General features: G+C 43.3%; 1 long non-coding RNA gene across 1 annotated transcript; it reads left to right on the forward strand.

The window, feature by feature from the left end:
- The first annotated feature begins 3,188 nt into the window (after positions 1 to 3,188).
- Positions 3,189 to 21,506, forward strand: LOC116575533. Its single transcript, XR_004279815.1, has 7 exons — positions 3,189 to 3,337; positions 6,296 to 6,415; positions 8,600 to 8,758; positions 9,015 to 9,142; positions 11,812 to 12,018; positions 12,771 to 12,906; positions 20,433 to 21,506. It is a non-coding gene; the product is annotated as an uncharacterized LOC116575533 (long non-coding RNA).
- The last annotated feature ends 303 nt before the right edge of the window (positions 21,507 to 21,809 follow it).

Raw genomic sequence — 21,809 nt, forward strand, 5'->3', positions numbered from 1 at the left:
AAAAAAGTTTGCCTGGGTGGGATTTGAAATTTGAATGAAAATGAACCATTACCAATTCCCTCATATTACTGCAATTTCATTTTTTATGTAAGTTAAGTTAGCCAAGTCACAGTACATCATTAGTTGCTGATGCAGTGTTCAATAAATTATCAGTTATATATAACATCCAATGTTCATCACATCATGTGCCCTCCTTAAAGCCTGTCACACTGTTACCCCATCCCCCACCCACCTTCCTCCTGCAATCCTCAGTTTGTTTCCCACAGTTAAGAGTCTCTCATGGTGGGCACCTGGGTGGCTCAGTGGGTTAAGCCGCTGCCTTCGGCTCAGGTCATGATCTCAGGGTCCTGGGATCGAGTCCCGCATCGGGTTCTCTGCTCCGCGGGGAGCCTGCTTCCTCCTCTCTCTCTTTCTGCCTGCCTCTCTGCCTACTTGTGATCTCTCTGTGTCAAATGAATAAATAAAATCTTTAAAAAAAAAAAAAAGTCTCTCATGGTTTGTCTCCCTCTCTGATGACTTCCCATTCAGTCTTCCCTCCCTTCCCCTATGATACTCTGCACTGTTTCTTATATTTCACACATGACTGAAACCAAATGATAATTGCAAAGGCAATTGATGTATATTGCTCAGCATAATACCCTCCAGTTCCATCCACATCGATGTAAATGGTAAGTATTCATCCTTTTTGATGGCTGTGTAAGATTCCATTATGTGTGATTGTGTGTGTGTGTGTGTGTGTGTGTGTGTGTACCACATGTACCACATCTTCATTATCCATTTATCTTTCCATGGGCATCTTGGCTCTTTCCACAGTTTGGACATTGTGGACATTGCTGCTATGAACATTGGGGGTGCAGGTTCCCCTTCATTTCACTACATTAGTCTCTTTGGGGTAAATACCTAACAGTGCAATTGCTAGGTGATAAGGTAGTTCTATTTTTAATTTCTTGAGGAACTTCCATACTGTTTTCCAGAGTGGCTATACCGGCCTCCGTTCCCACCAACAGTGTAAGAGGGTTCCCCTTTCTCTGTATTCTTGCCAACATTTGTTATTTCCTGTCCTGTTAATTTTAGCCATTCTGAATGGTGTGTGGTGGTATCTCATTGTTTCATTTTAAGACATTATTTCTTTGGATTGCCTCCCTTAACATAGGGTGTCATCCTCTGTGTCCTCATCTTCCTGGGCTGCTATAACAACATACCACAAACCAGGTAGCTTAAACAACAAACATTGATTACTTACAGTTTTGGAGACTGTGAAGTCCAAGATTAAGGTGCTGATAGATTCAGTTCTTGGTGAGAGCTCTCTTCCAAGCTTGTAAATGACTGTCTTCTGTGTCCTCAAGGGCTGGAGGTTGAGTGAGCTCTGGCTGTTTTCCTTTTGTTAGAAGGATGCTAATCTCATCACATGGGCCTCATTCTCCCGACCTCTTCCAAACGTAATTAACATCCCAAAGGCACCACTTCGAAATACTATCACACTGCTGGGTAAGTCTTCAACATATGAATTTGGTGGGACACAAACATTTAGCACATAACACCCTGGGTGAGGAGCTCCCCCACCTACAGGTTTGCCTCAGGCTCTGGAACTAATCATGGTTTTACCCTAGGGAAAATAAACACAGACACACACACACATACACACACACACACACACACACACACACACACACACAGAGTTTTGTTCCAACAAACCTTTAATTTTGGAAATAATCTTAAATTTTTGGAACAATTGTAAAGATTGTACAGAGAGTACCTGTATGCCCCTCACCTAGTGTCCACTATCATTAACATCTGAAAGTATCACGGTGTGTCATCGAAGCTAAGAAACCAACACTAGTCTGTCATTTTTAATGAAACTCCAGCTTTTATTTGTATTTCACCAATTTTTCTATGAATGCCCCCCCTTTTTTTCTGTTCTAAGACCCATTCTGGAATTGTATTAGGTTGCCATGTCTCTTTAGTCTCCACTGGTCTGTGACAGTATCACAGTCTTTCCTTGTTTCTGATGACCTTGACAGCATTGAGGAATATAGATCAGATATTTTGCAGAATGTCCCTCAATTTGGATTTACATGTTGAAAACACTTTTTATTCCATAATGCATCAGCCAGGATTTTGATTCTGCTCTGTCCAGAGGACCTAAAACATAAATTGGGACCTGCCTCATTTTGGTGATGTGGCATCTATTTTACATGCAGAATTTCTGTAGCTGGGTATTATCCCCCGTCCTCAGTCTCTTCAGCACTGAAGGATGTCTGATCCCGAGGAAAGAGTATAGACACTAGAGCCATAAAAATTTGGATTCAAGTCTTGACTTTTCATTTACAAACTTCGATCTTGGGCAAGTCACTTAACTTCAGTGAAACTCAGTTTATTCTTTAAAAAAAAAATGAGAATGGGGTACTGGGTAGCACAGTCAGTTGAGAGTCAGACTTGGTTTTGGCTCTGTCATGATCTCAGGTTCTTGAGACTGAACTCCATGCAGAGTCTGCTTGAGTCTCTCTCTTTCTCTCTCGGCCCCTCACCAACATGCTTTCTATCTCTCTCAAATAAATAAATAAATCTTTTTTTAAAAATGAGAATAAAATGCTGAGTTCATGGTACAATTGTGAAGAATAAATGAGCTACCATGTAGCACTGGGAATATTACATAGAATATGTGGCTATTTAATTAACATCCATTTCCTCCCTCCCACATTTGTTCTTTTTAACCAGCCAGGCCTGCCTCTGAATATTATCTGTTGTCACTTGTTCATAATAGGAATATATGGAAGATGAACCTACCACAAGAAAAAAAAAATGTGTAACTTTGTATGGGGACAGATGGCAACTAGACTTACTGCAGTGACCATTTCACAATACATACACATATCGAATCATCATGTTGTACACCTGAAACAAATATAATGTTGTATGTCAATTATATCTCAATAAAAAAAGAAAATGGAGGCTGAGGTGACTCCCTAGGTCACAATCCCCTCCAGGAGTGTCATCATCTGCGTGATTCATTCCTTTCTTGTAGTAGTGGATCTGCCTTACTAGTGGTCATAGAAGGGACATGTGACCCACGTCAGGCAATGGGCTCCCCTTTCTTGGCCATACATACATCAGAATCTTTCCCTGGGATTGTTCCTACTGTGATTAGGAAGAGAAAGTTCTCTTTCCTCTCTGGTCATGCAGTTAGTTGTAAGGATAAGCTGCTTGTAGACTTGCTTCCTGCCATGTGGAGACAGCCAGCCTGACAGCAGGAAACCAGCATGCATGAAGAAGCAGAGCTGAGAGATGGAGACAGCAACCAATGGAATTCTGGTACTTAGGTCCAGTGATTCCCAAGGTCAGTCTACCTCTGGCCTTTCCATAGTTTGGTGATCTGATTAAATCAGTGATCCTTTTTCCTTAAACTGCTTTAGATTGTGATTTTAAAAAGTACAATTAAAAGGATCTCAATACATTGCTTTACTGAACTTGTTGCCTACTTCCACCTGTTCTAAGCACCTTGCTCTATAACCTATTATCTTTTCCTTCCTTCTCCTGTGGTCCAGTTGGCACTGAAGTGGCCTCCCTCTTTGGCCCTTTTCCCAACACTGGTTCTAAAGTTAAAAGTCTAAATTACTCTGACACAGACAATATATTAAAGGAACAAGAATCAAAATCTCTAGGAGTTGGTCTGTGAGAATGCATTGAAAAGAAATAAAACCATAAATAATGTCACCTTGTGGTTCAGAATGTAGACTCAAGTTCATCAGATCTAAATCTGTATCCTGTGTCTGTCATTCACTAGTTGTATACTAGTTACACTTCAGATAATGTCATTCACTAGTTGTATGACTTCCGGTAACCCATTTCACCTCTGAGCCTCAGTTTTCCCATTAAAAAATGAAAATGAGAATACCTTTCTCATGTAGTCTTTGTGTGGATTCAACAGGGTGACATAAATGCAATGCCAAGCAGAGTGCCTGCTACATTACTAATGCTTTACTTGATAATACCCGTTACTAATAATGATAATTAAAATTGTGTAAATCACCAGAATCCACCAATTCATCTTGGCCTCAGGAAAGGTGGGTGGTGGGTGGTCAGGTTTTGTGTCTCTATTGACATGCTATGGTAGGAAACACTCATGAAGCACCATGCACAATGTGTTCTTACCAAAAAGAAAAAAAAAATCTGAATATGAATCTGAATCAAATAAATCCTCAAGGGTTCACTTACAGGAAAAGGGGATGAGAAAGAAGAGGTTAAATGAAACTGTAAAGGAAACAACACACATCCAGAAAGTGGAACATACCAAAGGACAGATGACTTGATTTATGCAATGTATCAATGGCAGAAGGAAAAGAAAGAGAGATAGACAGGCAGAGACAGTCAGAGACTGAAAACAAGCCATGGTTATGCTATTATCTTACCATATTATACTCAGTGGAGAGGTACTTGAAAAAGTACTGGCTTTAGGGGTCAGGTGGCCTGAAGTCATAGTCTATCAGCTACTGTCATTACACAAATCAACTTGTAGGATTCATCAAGGGGTGATACTTTACGAGTTGATGTGAGGTTTAAATGAGACAATGTATACAAAATATGCAATATGAAATTGTATGTATACATAGTTTTGTAGACATTATCTCATTAAGTACCCATACACAGATTTCCTGCAATACCACTTCTCTCCCTCTGCTCATACTGTCCTCCTCTGCTTCAAGGTTACCTATGGCCTGCCCCTACACCCATTGATGCAGTCAACAAACTCTTAATGAATATCTGTGTGTGCTCAAGATGGCAGTAGTTATAAACACGGTAAGATAAAGTCCCTGCCCCAAGAGGATTTACAATGCAGTGAAACTGTCACTGCCACATCATGAGATAAAGGCAGAGGCTACTAAATGTGGCAAAGGTTTGGGGCAGGCAGACATGGTTTCAAACTTCAGTTCTGCCATCGCTAGCTGAGTAGGCCAGATCTATTCTTCACCTTAAATCCTCTTGATCTTGGCTCTGAGAGACTCATATACAGGGATAACTTCAAGAGGCACCAGTGCCTTCTGGTTCCCTACTGGGTTTGGCCCCCAGAGGAGCTTGGAGACAGAGGAGAGAGGCAGGACACCTTCCTTACTGAGCTGTGACTTATGACCTGCTGTGTCCTACAACCTGAGGTCCCTTCTGCTCTCAAAGTGAGCCCTCAAGACAGTTCTCTCCTTCCCTCCTCCCTTTAGTCCTCTGGGTAACAACCCTGCTGTTAACCAGTCCTGGAGCCCTGCCCTACCCCTGTGGCTTCCTAATGCTGCCCACAGCTTTTAAATAATCCTTTACCAAACTATGATGAAGTGAATTCCTTAGTGTGAGCCACCTGTTTCCTGCTGCAGCCTTGACTAGTCCATGGGGTGATCTTGGGTAAATCTTAAATTCATGGAGCCTTTGTTTACTCATCTGTAAAGTGAGACTAAGTGTAATCCCTTCCTCCGGGTCCTAGGCAGCTTTGGTTAAGGAGAATGCTGTGACATATAGGAGAAGGATGGATCAGGATTCAAATCTGACCTCTGCTCTTAGAAGTTGAGTAACCTCTGGAATTTGGCAACAAATTTCTTTGCAGTTCAGTTCCTTGTGGGCAAAGTATAACAGCCAATGTTCAGTTGGACCATGTTTTGGCTGAAATCCCAAAGATAGGAAAGCTAAGTAGCCATGTGTTCTAAAGAGAGGAGCTAGACCCCTCTCCAGGAGAACGTCTGGTCTGTAACCAAATCAATGTTCCCAATAGCTTGCTAACAGGAAGACTAGAAGCTCCTTTAGAGGGAAGGAATTCTTCTAAAGAGCCTAGTAATATTGGGCACGAGTTTACTTCCACTCACCCATAGCAAAATGAGGACATCTAGGATAATTGATCTTGCAGAGAGGATTTGTTACAAGGAAGCAGACTCAATGCTTGTGGGATGCGGAGATGCAGGGACTAGTCCCAAGCTATATAGTCTTGGAGCACAGTGGATTTCTTGGGCGATCTTCAAATATGTTCTGCTATCATTAGTTGCTAAGAGCCTAATACCTAGCACTTGCCTGGAAAAGACAGAGCATAGGTCCCATCAAAACATCTCAAAATACAAAGCAAGTATGTGTGCATTTTACTGGGGCCAGGTGAATCCCATGAAAGGCAGACAGCTTTACTTATGTGCTCAAGCAGACTGGGGTACCAGGAGGTGCAGAAACTGAGATAAGTCAAAGAGGTTAGACTAGTGCCTTGCGAAGCCAGTGTCCCTGATGACAGATACCATTTGATGGGCCAACATCTGTATCCTATCATTTGTAGGGTCTTCGACAGTTAGGAGAATGTCATGAACAGCATCTGCCACCAGCTCTGCCACCAGGTCTCTCTCATCCTTCTCCCTACCCTAACCTTGGAAAATCCATCAGCTATTGTGCGAGTCAGGTAAGAAGTGGAGCAAAACTTGTTGAAGAACCCCTTCCCTTCACTGGTATCTGAGCATCTAGACATGCCTGAGCTGGGCAGAGGGAAAGAAGCTCTAAACTGGATATGAGATTAAATTTTGATTTAAATTGGACTGGACATTTTAATACTTGCAAGTGACCAAGAAGCTATAGACCATCCCTGATATGCCATCAGGTGAGAGAAGAAGCAAATTAGTTTGAAGGTGATAGAGAAAGAAGTAAAGCTATTTCCTGATAGTATCCACCAGGTCCAACCAATTTCCAACAAAGCCATTAGGTTTATTTTGCAGAGTATAAGGGGAAAATGACAGAAATAACCCAGCATACTACATCCTTGTGAATAGCAGTAGTATTTTTAAAGATTTCAATGTATATGTTACATGTGCAAGTTAATAACACACGAAGTAGTCACATTCCAACAGTGTTGATGCAGAAGAGTGGTTGTTCTCCATGACCTTCGGTCCAGGGATCTGTTTTCAGGGCTACTGAGTAGCCAGGTTGGTATCCAGAAGGCTAAAAGCAAAACACAAAAAGGTCCACATGGTCTTTCACCACAACCACTGAACTGACATCTGGTCCAAATCCACACCACCGATTGGTTCTCTTGCATAGCAGACCTACAGAATAGTCTTCAAGGTCTTAGAGCTGCACACAGAACACTCGGACTCTGGTTTCCAAACCCACTTTCCACAAATTCCACCTTACCTGTTAGTTTCTTCTCCCTGGAAATAGTCTGCCCTGCTTTTTGGTCATGGTTGCCCTTGCAGAACAATCACATTCTTTCCAGTAAGACTAGAATGCCTTGGTTTCCATGTTCTTTTAGGCTTCTTCCCCCATCCCACCTCCCTTTAGTGATTCACTAATGCTAGCATTTAACTATTAAATCTTTTAAAGGCAGGTTAGGTAAGCAAACTCACCTGGATTGAATGGATGACTAAATGAGGCTGGGGCATTCAGAAACTCATCAAAATTCACATGTAGGACACTGACCTTGGGACTTTAAGGAGACTCACTCCCTGGGGATCCTGGGCGGCTCAGTCTGTTAATCATCTGCCTTGTGATTTCGGCTCAGCTTGTGATCACAGGGTCATGATATTGAGCTGCAGATTAGGCTCTGCACTGGGCATGGAGTCTTCTTGAGATTCTCTCTCTTCTTTTCCTCTGGCCCTCCCACACTCCCTCTCTTTCCCTACAAGAAGAAGAAGAAGAAGAAGAAGAAGAAGAAGAAGAAGAAGAAGAAGAAGAAGGAGGAGGAGGGGGAGGGGGAGGAGGAGGGAGAGGAGGGGGGAGGGGAGGGGGGAGGGGGAGGGGGAGGAGGAGGAGGGGGAGGGAGAGGAGGGAGGAGGGGAGGGGGGGAGGGGGAGGAGGAGGGGGAGGAGGAGGAGGAGGGGGAGGAAGAAGAAGAAGAGGAAGAAGGAGGAGGAGGAGGAAGAGAAGGAGGAGGGGGAGGAGGAGGAGGAGGGGGAGGAGGAGAAGGGGGAGGAGGAAGAAGAAGAAGAGGAAGGAGGAGGAGGAGGAAGAGAAGGAGGAGGGGGAGGAGGAGGAGGGGGAGAATGGGGAAAGGAGGAGGAGGGGGAGGAGGGGGGAGGAGAAGAAGATTCACCCCCAGGTTTTGCACACTCAGAGAATGTTGAGTGTGGATGTGCTTGTGAGAGCACATTTGTGTGACTATCCAAAAGCCATCGAAGCTTCTGTGTAATCAGCACCTCCCCTTCCGGGCTGATCTGTGTGGCAAAGGATGGAGGGGAAGTATTCTTCTTTAACCACTTTACAGTTAGTATTGGGGAGACTACATAGACCCAGAAAGCCAGCTGTACCAGAGTCTTGGACATGACACAGCTTCGACTACCACTACTCCTTGCTGTGCTCAGTGTCTCTGTACACAGGTCTTTCAATAACCTCTGGGTAAAGAGTGAGACTCCTATAAGCCAAGGAGAAAGAGAGTCCCCCACCCCCAACTGATTTTTGTCTAAAATATATTGTGTAAAATTTACAGATGTTTCAGCTAACCCTCCAGGTTAGAGGTCCTTAAGTTTTGGAGGACATGCGTAGCCATAGGACTCTCCTGAAAGATCTGGAAATTCTTCTCAGAAAAAGGAGCCCACAGAAAACATTGAGACAAAATTTGCAGAATTATCAGAAGGTTCATGAACACTCTTTATAGGCCTTTGCAGATCAGTGAACTCCAGGCTCAGATTCCCATCCTCGTGGAAGTAAAGGAGAACCTCCTTGTCAGGCACCCTCCAAGGATCAGTAAGAACCAGAGGATCAATGAATCCAAAGTGATTCCTCTTCCAAGGAGGGCAGGAGGAGAGGGCACAAGGTCGTTGGGTGAATGCTACTGAAGGGTGGTATGGGATGTCCTCAACTGAGTCGTCCTGCTGCAATTTTCCTGCAGCAGAAAGCAATGCTTACAAATGCTGCACATTTCAGGTAAATTTGCTCAAAGTCCAGCTTGGATTCATGACTGTGATTCATGTTATATGGGTCATCATAATGCTCATGGACCAAGTACCTTTCTCAGCTGATGAATTTTATGAAAACTTTTTTTTTTTTTTTTTTTTTTTTTTAATGTTTAGCTAACTTCTTGATGGGAAGCTGCTAGGTACTTTATGTTTTATGGCCCCTGATTCCAGCATCCTGTCTCCTTCTCTACCACCCAGGCTGCAGAGGAGACTGATGAGCACATGTTACAAAGGCAGTGATCGTAAGTTAGGGAGAGCCCCTGCCTGCGCCCTCCTTGTCAGCCCACAGGCAGGTGTCCGGGAGGGAGTGGAGGCAGAGCGCCAGGGGGAGTCAGTCTGCCATCTTTTATGTTAAATGCCATCTGAACTCATTTTACCACTAAACATAATGCCTTTGGTGGAATGAGGGGCAGAGGTATGGGAACAAGAATAAAGGTATGGAATTTTGTGAGAATCATGAAGGCAAAAGAGTCTAACTTTTATAGACTGAGAAAGAAAAGGTGGACTGGGAAAAAAAAAAAAGGTAAAGAAGGAAAACAAACAAACACAGCTAACCCAGAGAAGAATCCCCGGAGCACCCATATCGTGGCCCAGTGTTGCCCTGGCACGGGAAGGCTCAGCAAGTCCCTGTCATGAGAGCTTTTACCTCAGGGAGGATGAGGAGGGGTGGCTCTTACACCTCCCTTCGTAACAGCTATAAGCAGGGTGAGGACCTTGTACTATTGTGTTGATTTGATAACAGAGGTCACCTTGCTGTCTGCACAGCTTTCTCTTCTGCTTTTTTCTCAAGCGGGAAGCTTAAGACCTGTTTGTTGTTTAGATGGATGGAACTGTCTAGAAACAAATTTGTTCAAATAATGAAGGTAGCAGAGCAACAGAGGAACCCCAGGGGAAGCTGCCCCTCATTATCACGGTGACCTTGCGAGATGCAAGAGTGGTGTTGAGGTGTGAGTGTGTGCGTGTGTGAGTGCATGAGTGTGTGCGTGTGTACAACTTCCCAGCAACCCTGCAAATGTAGGAATTTTGAGTTGTCATTTCATATAGCAGCACACCGAGACTCCCAAAGACTAGACGGCCTTCGCAAGGACTCCCACTTCACTGAAAAATCAACAGCACCTGAATTATGTTCCTCATGTTATTGGCTCCCAGATACCTCAGGGTTCCATTATTTACTCTGTTTCCAATCACTCATCTAGCAAATGCATTTGCAGATATTGGCTACGATGTGCTGGGCTCTAGGCTGGGTTGGAGTAGGTTGTAGGGACACCAAAATGAGGAGCACCAACCTCAGGAAGCCCACGGTCTAGTCAACTATGGTCTACTGAAATATCTGGGAATTTGCCTTAGCCACTAAAACTGTGCAAACACTGGGTGCTCTGATTGGACTAAAGAGATGTCACTGTCATCTTTTGTCATCTTTTACCCATTTCTTAAGGAGCTGCGCCAACCTCATTTACAACATTTGCATTCCTTCTCTTTTCCTCTGGGGCTTACCTCCAGGCTACAGGTGAAAGTCTGCATCTGCTCTGTGTGTCGCTTTCTGCCAGTTCCCTGGCTCTGTCTGTCTGCTACAGGCTCTGCTCTGCTGCAGGCCCTCCCCCTGGCCTGGTCTTGCCTGTCGGTTCCTGGACTCAATCAATTTCTTAATGCCACGACCAGTGACACAGTCCATTTCGGGAGAGGAAGGGAAGGCATGGAACCAGTTCAGAAAGGCTCCTCAGAGGGCTGAGGGAGAAGAGTCTGGCTCTGAGGGCGTGTCCCAGGAGAGAGGAGAATGAATTTGTAGAGTGTAGGTGGGATAAGCAAGGAGTGTTACGAACTTATTCTCACCAGTCTATCTAGCTATGTGACTTGGAGGAAATAATTAATCATTCTCTGCCTTGGTTTGTGGGGGAAGTAATAAACTCCTTACAGGGTGACTCGAAGTAGTGACTGAATTATCAGAGCAAAATAATTGTCATTATACAGCTTTTGGTGTTCAATTCGAGGATTCTTGGATTGCTGTATGAACACTGAGTGAAATGCGGTCCCCATGGTTTTTGTGCCAGACGTGTTCCATTGACCTGCCCAGATCCACTCTCCAGCCTTCTCGGTGCCCCGGAGGCTGACCTGGATGAATCCGTCATCGGGCTCCCTTGCCATTTGGTTCCTCATAGGCTTTGGCAAGTTACAAAGGGAGGGAGGAGTGTGAGGTGGGTTGTTTATTCTCAGAGTCACACGTGGAGCAGGGGGTCTCCTTCCTGCCTGGGTCTTGCTTAAGTCAGGCAGCTTTCTCCATACTGGCCAGGCCCTCTCTGTTTCTGTTCCCATATACCACTCTGTCCCTCTTTCCCTGGGACCTGGCAGGAGGTAAAGGAACCTTGTTCTTATCAGCCCTGGTACTGCTTCTTCCCTCAGGGTTTCCTTTTACCCACAGATGACCTCTGTAGTCTTCTGATTAAACTGTCCTTGAATGTCACTAACCTGAAGATGTCTTCCTCCTGGACCCTGACGGAAGGACTAGTAAAAATGAGTTACCCTGGGGAGGACAGGTCGTGGAGGAATTAAGGGGAAAGTTGAGAGGAGATTTAAGCCCCAGAGAGGAGCAAACCCTAAAGAAAGAGCTGGTAACTGGAATGAGGGACCATCTATCTCAATTCTCCTACCTCCGGAGGTCACCCTACCACAGCTTCCTTCCTGTCCGGCACCCCCAGCACCTTCTTCCCCAGGACTCCTGAGAGTAGATCTAGGAACACACTGGCTCTGGGGTAGGGAGGGGCTAGGGGTGACTGATGAGCAGAAACATGTTCAACTACACTAGTAACCGAGAAAAGGAAATTAAACAACGTTAATGGTTCTAAACGAGGAATACTTTCTAAACCAGGGCACATTTTTAGATTCACAATTTTAATGCAGAGACTTCTGGTTTCAGCTTGGAGATGTAGACAACTGGAAAGAACTGTGTTGCCATCACAACAACAACCAAAACAGCTGGACAAACTACAAGTTAACAGCTTTCCTGTACCTCTCAGAGAACACAGGCCACAGGGCTATCCCGGAATCTAGGAGAAGCAGGCATCTGCGAAGGAGGCACAGGATTCAAGCATTTGTTCATTTACAGACCTGGGGCAGATGTCCGGTAAGAAGATTCCTTTAAAACCATGTGTGATTATATGTGTTATTTGAAAAATACATAGAGATATACACATGTATGTATATAAATTGACTTACACAATCGTATGGTGGGTATGCATCAATTTGAGTTAAGGGTAGTGTAAATCATGATGTATTTAGTTCATTTCAAAGTGGGGGTTTCATCATTTTCATTTGGTCCATTGTTACCTTTACTTTTCCATTTTATTTTTAAATATTTCAAATTTACATAAAATTACAGAGAGTAAGACATATATCCACAGAGCTCTTGCTCCCCAGATACAGCCAATGCTGATATATGCCACCTCCTGCACTGGCCATCCCCCCGCCATGTTTAAGTGAGGCTGACCCAACTCCTTGGGCTCAGCAGACTTGCAGGAGCCCAGGGCGGTGCCTGCCCTGTCTTACCACCCGTGCCCACCTCTCCACACCTGCACAGCTGGACCTCGTATTTTCCCCCAGCTTAGCGATCCATCCCCTTCCTCTCCAAATGGGACTCAGTGTGGTGAGAAATATCAAAGTTCATTTTTGTTTTGCTTGGAGCTGGTGAGTTTTTGTTTTTGTTTGTAAGAAAAAGGATCTGCTCTCAGCCTCAGCTTTGAAACAGAAATTGGCCTGTACCCAGACTAAAATAGCATATTTCCTGTCACACAGAGATCTTAATGATAGAACCTCTGTTTTTTGGAAGCCCTGATATACACTAACTCATTTAATGCATTGTTCTATTTGTCTTTCCAGCAGCACTGAGAAGTATGTGGGCTGAGCCCTGCCTTCCAGACAGGGAACAGAACTGGAGAGGTCAAGACTTACCCAGCCTTGTGTAGGCTAGGTAACTGTCAGGCACCGAAACTGCACTTTCTTTTTAACAACAAAGGTACAGATCGCCTTTTATTTTACCATATCAAGATTGGTTACTCAAATGCCTTTTTATATCTGTGGCTTTATTCCAGAAAACTGAGGTTGGGAGGTAAACGACCTCCATATTAGTGAGGACAAGTGGATTATCCAATATTTCTTTATACCAAGGCCTTTAATTCCTGGATATGACATTATTTTGAACTTAGAGGAAGGGTACAGCAGAACTTCATTCTATCTGTCTTATCAGCCTATCTGACATCAAAGCAGCACCTGAGTCAGTGATTTGGGTAAAGGCAGATACAACGACTGGAGAGGGCCCTCAAGAGAGAGGGAATGCAGGAAGCGGGATGGGCAGGGGAGGAGGCTAAGCAAGGATGTGGTCTTGGCAGGATCTACTTTCGGGGTGATCATGTATGGAGTTCTGGAGCACAAAATACAACTGTTATGTTAGTCATTGCCACTTTGAGGCAGTGGGGATAGCCTTTGTGGTGAGAAGGGGAGAACTATTCTTTCACAGTAGCTGCGGAATTTGAGTGGGGACCAAGTAAAGGGAATCTGGAAAGGGAACCGCCATCCCAGCTCTCTTGTCCCTCAGACATTTGAAGGATTAACGGGTGAGGGCCACACATAGCTGTTTGCATTACAATAGAAAGACACAGAATAATCAAAAGGTTTGAATTGGAACTAAAGAAAACCTGCTGCCTTTTAGATGGTTGGGCACCCTGGAAAAGGAGATTAAGTAGGGAGGTGGGAAAGCTGGTCTGTAATGGTCAATTTCCTCTACCACTTGCAAAACCATTCAGTTGAAGTGAGAATGAGTTTGGTCCATGGCTGACTACTTCAGAACCTTCTGCTATTCTTTCTGATGATGTCTTCACAGAAGGCCCATTGCCAGCCTTGAGACTGCTGATTTCAAGGCACTTCTAAGACAAAAATAAAAATCCCATTACTTTCTGTGGAAGATGATGGTCTGCTCCTTTTGAGCTGGGCCAGAGGGAGCATTCAGAATACATTGCTGGAAGTAAATGGAATTTTTCAGCTATTTAAATTGCAATTCACCCCCTGAAAACTCCATTTTATCAAAACTCCTGGTTAATACTATTTTCCATGCTCGGGTATTCTCCCCAGATACACATGCAAGAGATGCAGGAGCCCTGGGGAGACTGTTCCAGAGACAGAATCCCTTAAAGAGGCCTCAGGTACTAACATCTTCATAGCCAGGTAACAACAAAGCCCGGAAAGGATTGACCTTTAACTTGGCAGACAGGTGTGTGGTAGGACAGAGGGCAGGTGCTCTACCAGAATCAGAGGACTTAATCTGCCTCTCATTTCCTGTGTCCTTATGAGAAAGCTATATAATCTCTCTCAGACTTTTAGTTCACATCTCTGAAATGAGTTTTGGAATACCTTCCTCATTTATCTCAATTATATTAGGTTAATTTATATGAAAGTGCTATATGAAAACCTACAATTAAACCTATGGTAGGCAAAACTCGAAGACAGCCCCCAACAATCCTACCTCCAGTATATATACCTTATATAATCTCTTCTCCCTGAGTGTGAGTATATCCTGTAAATGTGATAGGCTAGTCCCTCCCATGATTAGACTACGTAACTTCAGTCTCTACCTTAACAGACTGGAGACGGACTTTTCCTTCTGGCTTTGAAGAAAGTAAGTTTCCAGGGCACAGTTAGGACCTAGGGATGACCTTGAGATGATAAGATAGACTGCCTGCCAGCATAAAAGTGGGGATGTCAATCCTACAATAAAAATTTAAATTCTCCCAACAACCTAAATGAGGGTGAGAGAAGAGTATGGCTCCAAAAGAGAGCTCAGTCCAAGCCTCGTAAGACCCTCAGCAGAAAAGTTACTCAGTGCCAGGATTTCTGACTTACAAAAAAATATGACATAATAAATGGGTGTGGGTTTAGCCTCTAAATTTGTGGTAATCTGTTACGTAACTATAGAAAACGGATATACATTTGATTGTTCTGAAATGGTTGATTAAGGAACTCTCAAACCCATTCTTCTAAAAGCAATGAAACACTCACGAAAACTGTCAAAATTAACTGTTTCTTAACTCTGAAAAATCACCAGTGGCTTGCAGCAATCAAGCAGCATTTATTCAAGAAAGATGGCAGGATCTCAGAAAGGACAGTGAGCCTTGTGGCACTTTCACTGGACTCCTGCCCATGACCCTTTCCCCAGCTCTTCAGTAGCACAGAGAGCCAACAGCCTCACAGCTACAGTAGCTGTGAAAAACAGCAGTTTAACAGCTACTGAAGAAAGCAAAATGGGTTTGGAGCTTCCAGGAAGTCCCATTCCTTGAAATTGTCAGCATGGGATCGGTCTGGCAGTTCCTGAAAAAAAGCTCACTTTTAAGGACGTCTTTATTTGATCTAATCAGAGTTTGCTCTTTGTGAGAAGCCCCACCCACAGAGTATTTGTCAAATACAATCATTGGCAATTGTTTAATATCACAGCTGCCCAGAGGTATATTAACAGCTGGAGCTAACAAGGAGCAGACCAAAAATATTAAAAACAAAAGCTGGGTAATGAGATATCCATAGGCATCTTTGAAAAGCTCCAGCTTATTCCTGGGAATCTAGAAGCCCATGTGCATTTTCAGGACTATGTGTATGCACAACAAGGCCCTGAGAATGGCCCACCCTCTCACCTCTGGTTATGCTAAGTCTCTTCATGAGCAAGGAGTTAAGTATAAGTTAGCATTGTAAATTGCCTAACAGAGCACTGAAAACATAACTCTACACACACACACACACACACACACACACACACGCACACACACACACAGACATGTGCACGCACGCACAGCCCTTAAAAAGGTTGGATGATTATTATTTCAAAGAGTTTTATGGAAATCTCTTGTTCAGCCATTAGCTAGCCGCTAAGCCGAATGAATAGAAACTTTAGTAGCCACACATGACAAAGAATACAGATTTTATAGAAATAGTCCAAGAAAGTAACTAAGCTAGCAAATACTGCAATAATAACAAAGCCTGGAGAAGATAATCTTATTTTCAGAGTTGACACATCATACTATTTAAAATGTCCAGTTTTCAGTAACAACAGCAAAAAAATACAACACATACAATGAAATAGGAAAGTGTGGCTCATACAAAGAAGCAACTAGAAGCAACTAGAGTAAGGTAGACCTTTCCTCTAACATGACTGGTGTCCTTAGAAGAAGACAACTAAGTGGCAACAGAGACACAGGGGGGAACTGCAATGTCACAAAAGAAGTGGAGATTGGAGTTATGCCACCACAAGCCAAGGAATGCCTGAAGCTACCAGAAACTACAGAAGAACATCCCTCAGAGACTTTTAAGAAAGTGTGTCCCTGTGAAGATCTTGACTTCTGACCATCTAGCCCTCAAAACTGTGGAAGAATAGATTTCTATTATTTTAAGCCACCTAGTGTGTGGTATTTTGTTATGGCAGCTCAAGGAAACTAATGCACATGTGAAGCTCTTAGAATAACACCTGGCATATGGTGACTCCATAATTCATGTTATAATTAGTCTAGATGTTTATCCTTCTTGTTTATGTTAATTTTAAAACAATTTTATAAGTTAAGTAATTAGTCTGCTTGGGCTATCATATCAAAATACCACAGTATGGGTGGCTTTAGCAACAGAAACTTATTTCTCACAGTTCTAGAAGCTAGAAGTCTAAGATCAGGATGTAGTATGATCAGGTTCTGGTGAGGACCCTCTTCTTGGATTCCAGACATCTACTTTCTTACTGTGTGCTCACATCGTAGAGAGAGGAAGCAAGCCCTCTGGTGTCTCTTTCTTTTTTAAAAATTTTATTTATTTGAGAAGGAGCAAGCTAGAGGGAGAGAGAGAGAAGGTGCACACAAACCAGAGGGAGGGGGTTGGGAGGAGGGGAAGAAGGAGAAGAAGGCCCCCCCTCCAACCATGGGCTCAATCTCTGGACCCTGGGATCATGACGTGAGCTGAAGGCAGACCCTTAACTGACTGAGTCACACACGTACCCCTCTGGTGTCTCTTCTTATAAGGATGCTAATCTTATCATGGGAGCTTTACCCCTGTGACCTCACTTAAACCTAATTACCCCTCAAAGGCCCACCCTCCAGATACCATCACATTGGGGTTTAGGTCTTCAACATATGAATTTTGGGGAACACAATTCAGTCCATAGCAGTAGGTTTTATTATCTCTGCTTTATGGGTATGAAAATGGAGTCTCAGTGAAATAGTAAAACAAGAAAAAATATAAAAGAATAATGGTATTAAAAGGAGAAGGTTCTTATAGACAAGTAACTTCTTCATGGGCATTTTCACACACAACTGTGTATGTTCCATAACATCAGTGCTGTTATAGGCCCTGGACTCAGAGGGCCTGAGTTCAACTCCCCCTTTTGCCAATCATGAACTCTGCGACCTTGGGAAAGTCACTTAACTGCTCAGAGATTCAGTATCCTTACTTGCATAAGGAACGATTCCTGATGTCATGGAGTATGTTTGAGCACTAAATGACAATACATTAAGGAGTGTCCTAGAGGGCCTGGCACAAAGCAGACATCAAATTAAAGTTCAAACTTCAAAGATAAATATACAAAGGTGGGTGATGTAGCTGTGATTGTTAGAGCAGATGTGGGCAAGATCAATATCCAACAGTAAGCTAAATAAACTGGGATTCAGTCCCACAAAGAGATACTATAGAGGCATCAAACAGAGTGAGAGAGATTTATGTTGACTTCCTGGGTTCTTTTCCTGTGCCTATCTGTTGTATGACTTTAGGGAAGTGATTTAACCCCTCTGGGCCTCTTAGTTTTCCCATCTAAACTATGAAAATAAAAGCAATACCATTTCACAGAGGGTTACATGGCATACAGTCCACATAAGATACTGATAATCTTCCCAGGCACATAGCAAGCACATGATAAATATTAGCCATTACTCTGTTATGATTCCATTTATATGGAAGGAAGGAAGGAAGGCTAATTGGCTAATATCTGGAAAAAGTATAAGAATCTGCTATTAACTTATTTCTGGGGAGTTTGAGAGAGAAGGTCTTCCCTCTACTCTTTACCCTTTGGGTACCATTGGAAGCAAACCAATCCCAAATTATTAACTCTCCTCCTTCTGTCTTTCTCATGTAATGAAGAGTAGACTGAATGGTGGCTGAGCACTTTCTTCTCCTGCCAGTCAGGGCAGTTCTTCAGCCAGGAGATTCAAGTATAGCAGCTCAAAGATTGACATTCTGGGGGGTATACAACCTCCTTGACCCCTATGATCCAATAAGGGAGTATTAACTCCTTGCCTGCTGGGGGCCTCTGAGCCTCTGGGATGCTGATTCTCTATGACTCTGGTTTCTTTGGGTCCTTGTGGTCCAAGTTAGTAAATACCTTGACTCACTCTTGGTGCTAGGCACTGAGTTCAGTGTTGTGCACCTATTGTATTTACTCAGAGTAAGTCTTCAAGGTACTTATTCTCATTTCCCCAATGATGAAACACAGATTACTTATATATAACTGGCCCAATAGCACACAGCTCTTTGGAGAGTCTCTCTAGCTCCCAAGGCCATGTTCCTTTCTTTGTGTCTTTACTTTCATTGGCTCATATCCTTTCTCTAAAAATAGTCCTATGTCCTAACTCAATGAGTTATTTCAAAAAGTCAGTTTTACTAGCTTTGTGGTTCTGGCTTGTCCCAACCGGTTCAGCAGTTTCAAGAGCAGAGCAGAATTATCAACTCTGTGAATAATTAACAAGCTGAGTTTGATCCCTGGCTTAAAACTGACCACTTAACTTGATTATTTGCAGTGAACAAAAAGACAAGGAAAACTTCTGTAGATCGGCAGGGAAGCCGGAAGGATCAGTTTCATTGTGTTCCCTCTCTAGGAGACAAAGTCCACTGCCCAAGGTCACAGGTGCTGGGGGATGGGTACTCTGTTCCTCGGGGACTGGGCAAGGCTTTGGAAATTAAATAGTCTCAGATTTAAGTCATAATCGGTTGTGTGACATTGGACAAAGTTACTCCCTCCATCCCTCAGCTTCCTTCGTCATTTGTAAATGGGGGTGATAGTATTTATAGGCACTTAAGCTAATATTCTGCAGAGATATTAACATTTTTCACCAGTCATCAACCCATCGGAGTGCTGGAGGCCTCAGCTCTGCAAGTGTGTACCTATTAGTCTGTGGGGATATTATGGGGGCCCCAGGGTTGTGGCTAGGTGTCCAGGAAGGTAGGGGTGCTGCGGTGGTGAGGGGTGGGTTTGGGGGAAGCAGCTAATTACCAGCTTCTATGGAAGTGTTTCAAGATTTTAACTTCTGCCACAGCTGTTCCGATGGCTACAGGATGCATAGGGTTCCTTTGCTCGGCGAGTCTGCATTTCTAGGGGAATTTACTCTGTGCTTCATACTCTGGCTGAACTTTTTTCTCTCAAATGATTCCACATAATCTTCACGGAGATGCCAGAAGGTGCTACCTCAGGCCCATTCTTTCAATGAGGAAAATGCCTCTCTGAAAGTTACAATGGTGAGTCGGCGGAAGACCAGTGGTCTGAATTCACCCGGACCCCTGGCAGAGCCAGCCTCCTACCTACAAGGGGAGAATGGGGGAAGTCTTGGGCAAGGGTGCAAAACTGAAGTTGGGAGCATGGGGAGAAAGGACGAGTAAGAGAGCTGGGCTGGAGAACACTTCAAGTGGGAAATAACAAACCTGCTAGACACAGTCCATGGACATTAAAACAGGTATCCCACCTGCACTTTGCAAATGGAATAAAACGTTGACAAAAGGTAAATCTGCACCAAGGGCAGACAGAGGTTCTTCTGCACTGTGCTTATTCAAGCAACTGAAATTATGCCCAAATAATAAGTTTAAGTTAAAAAAAAAAAAAATCACAGCCCTTTGCACTTGGGGCTTCATCTTCCTTTAGCTCTTGGTCATCTCTCAGTTGGACTGTCCTGGTGCTTGCCTTCATTGACTCAGTTTTCGGGGTGCCAGGGGCCACTGAAGAAGATGTAGGTGGAAATCTGAAGAGAAGCTTTTGTCATTGTGTGACTTGGAAATGCCTGTGAATGAGAGTGAATGAGACCACTGGACGCACCTGCCATGCATTCGGAAGCGCATCGGCCGGGAGTCACATGACCGTGAGTTGGATCTTGTTTGGCCCATTTCACTGCTCAGCAATCTTGGATGGATCATGACTTCATATTAAAGTGAGAATCACAGTGGCAACCTCCCAGCTTCTGCTGGAGATGAAACGAAATACCATTTGTAAGGTTCCAACCATGCGGTTTGGGATATAGTATGCCCTCAGTAAACATTTTATTGCCTTTTCTCAAAGGAGGAATGGTAATTCAAGGAGAATGGTAACAATATATTAAGAAGAAGGCACGCAGATTTAATTCAATACCCGTGAAACACGGTTTGACAATGAGTAACGTTACCAACACCTTAAATTACTGTTGTCATTGCTGGAAGGAGTTGCTGAACTCTTGTCCCTAACACATTTCACAGTTGAATGTCTCATTCTATCTTTACTGCTTTCAGGTGTTTTCTGATTCTTGAGTCTGATTCTTCCAACAAGACTATTGAAGCATTGTATGTGCCTCTGAATACAATTCACATCACCCCCTCATGCCTAGCCCAGGGCTGTGGAAACTACAAACACATAGTGAACATGGGCATTTCCAAAGGAAAGGCTGAGGAAGTCACAGGCATTAAAATGAAAGGTTTGTCCAAAGTGAACTGTAAAGTGGTGAAACTATGAGGCTCTAGATATTTTTTCCCCTTACCAGGGAATCATCAATCTTAGGATTTTGACTGGTCAGAAAACATTAGAGTTCAGATCACTGTGGAGGGCCATGATTTGACATCATCTTGCTACGCGGTATCACAATACACTTAGGAATTGTTCGGTAAAATTTAGTTTCAGGTATCAATGTATACCCACATACATACATATATACACATAAACATATGCAGGCATTTAGTTGTGATACACAGTTCATTTCTGATTATAGGTCAGTAGCCAGAGTGTCTGAAAATGGTGCTCTAAAGCAAGAAGAAAAACCTTGGTGTAGTTAGGGAAAAAAATATAGGCTTGTGAGGCTGGACTTTCACTGTAAGAGGGAGTGATAAGAAATGAAGTCGGCAGCATAAGCAGAGGCCAGATTGTGCAGGCCAGCAGGCCACAGCAAAGAACTTAGATCTCAAGCTAAGCACCACTGGAAACCACTAAAGGGTATAAATCACATGCCGCACACTCTGATTAACACTTTTAAAAGAAGGATAATTTTGGATACTTTCTACTGTTACCTTTCTACAGTTTGCTCAAGTTCACAGATTGGACTCGAGAATTCCCCAGGCTGACCCAAGTGCTTTGGAGAGAATTAGAATGCTTGGAATAGAATAAAACTAGTAAGGCACTGATTTGAATTCTTGGAGATACCAATAAGACTAGCTCAGGTCATAAAAAATAAAACTCCCATAAAAACTCAAACAACATTGTGCTATTTTTCACCTATAAGTAAGCAAATATTTTCATACAGCTTTACAGTAATTGGCACAATCTTTTATACAGGGTCATAGGGTTGCTCCTATCAAAATCTAAATTTTGCAGGGGTGCCTGGGTGGCTCAGTCCGTTAAGCGTCCAACTCTTGATTTCAGCTCAGGTCATGACCTCAGGGTCTTGAGACTGAGACCTGCATGGGTCTCTGCACTGGGCATAGAGCCTGTTTGAGATTCTCTCTCTCCCTCTTCTGTCACGTTATGCCACAAAAAATTAAAAATTAAAAAATCTAAATTTTGCATAACCATTAATCCAGAAATTTCACTTCAGTGATTACATCCTTCAGAAATATTCCCATACATGCCAAGAACAAATATAACAAAAATATCTGTGGTATCACTTATAGTTAAGAAAA

The sequence above is a fragment of the Mustela erminea genome, chromosome 16 (genome assembly GCF_009829155.1).
Source record: "Mustela erminea isolate mMusErm1 chromosome 16, mMusErm1.Pri, whole genome shotgun sequence".
Taxonomy (NCBI): Eukaryota; Metazoa; Chordata; class Mammalia; order Carnivora; family Mustelidae; genus Mustela; species Mustela erminea.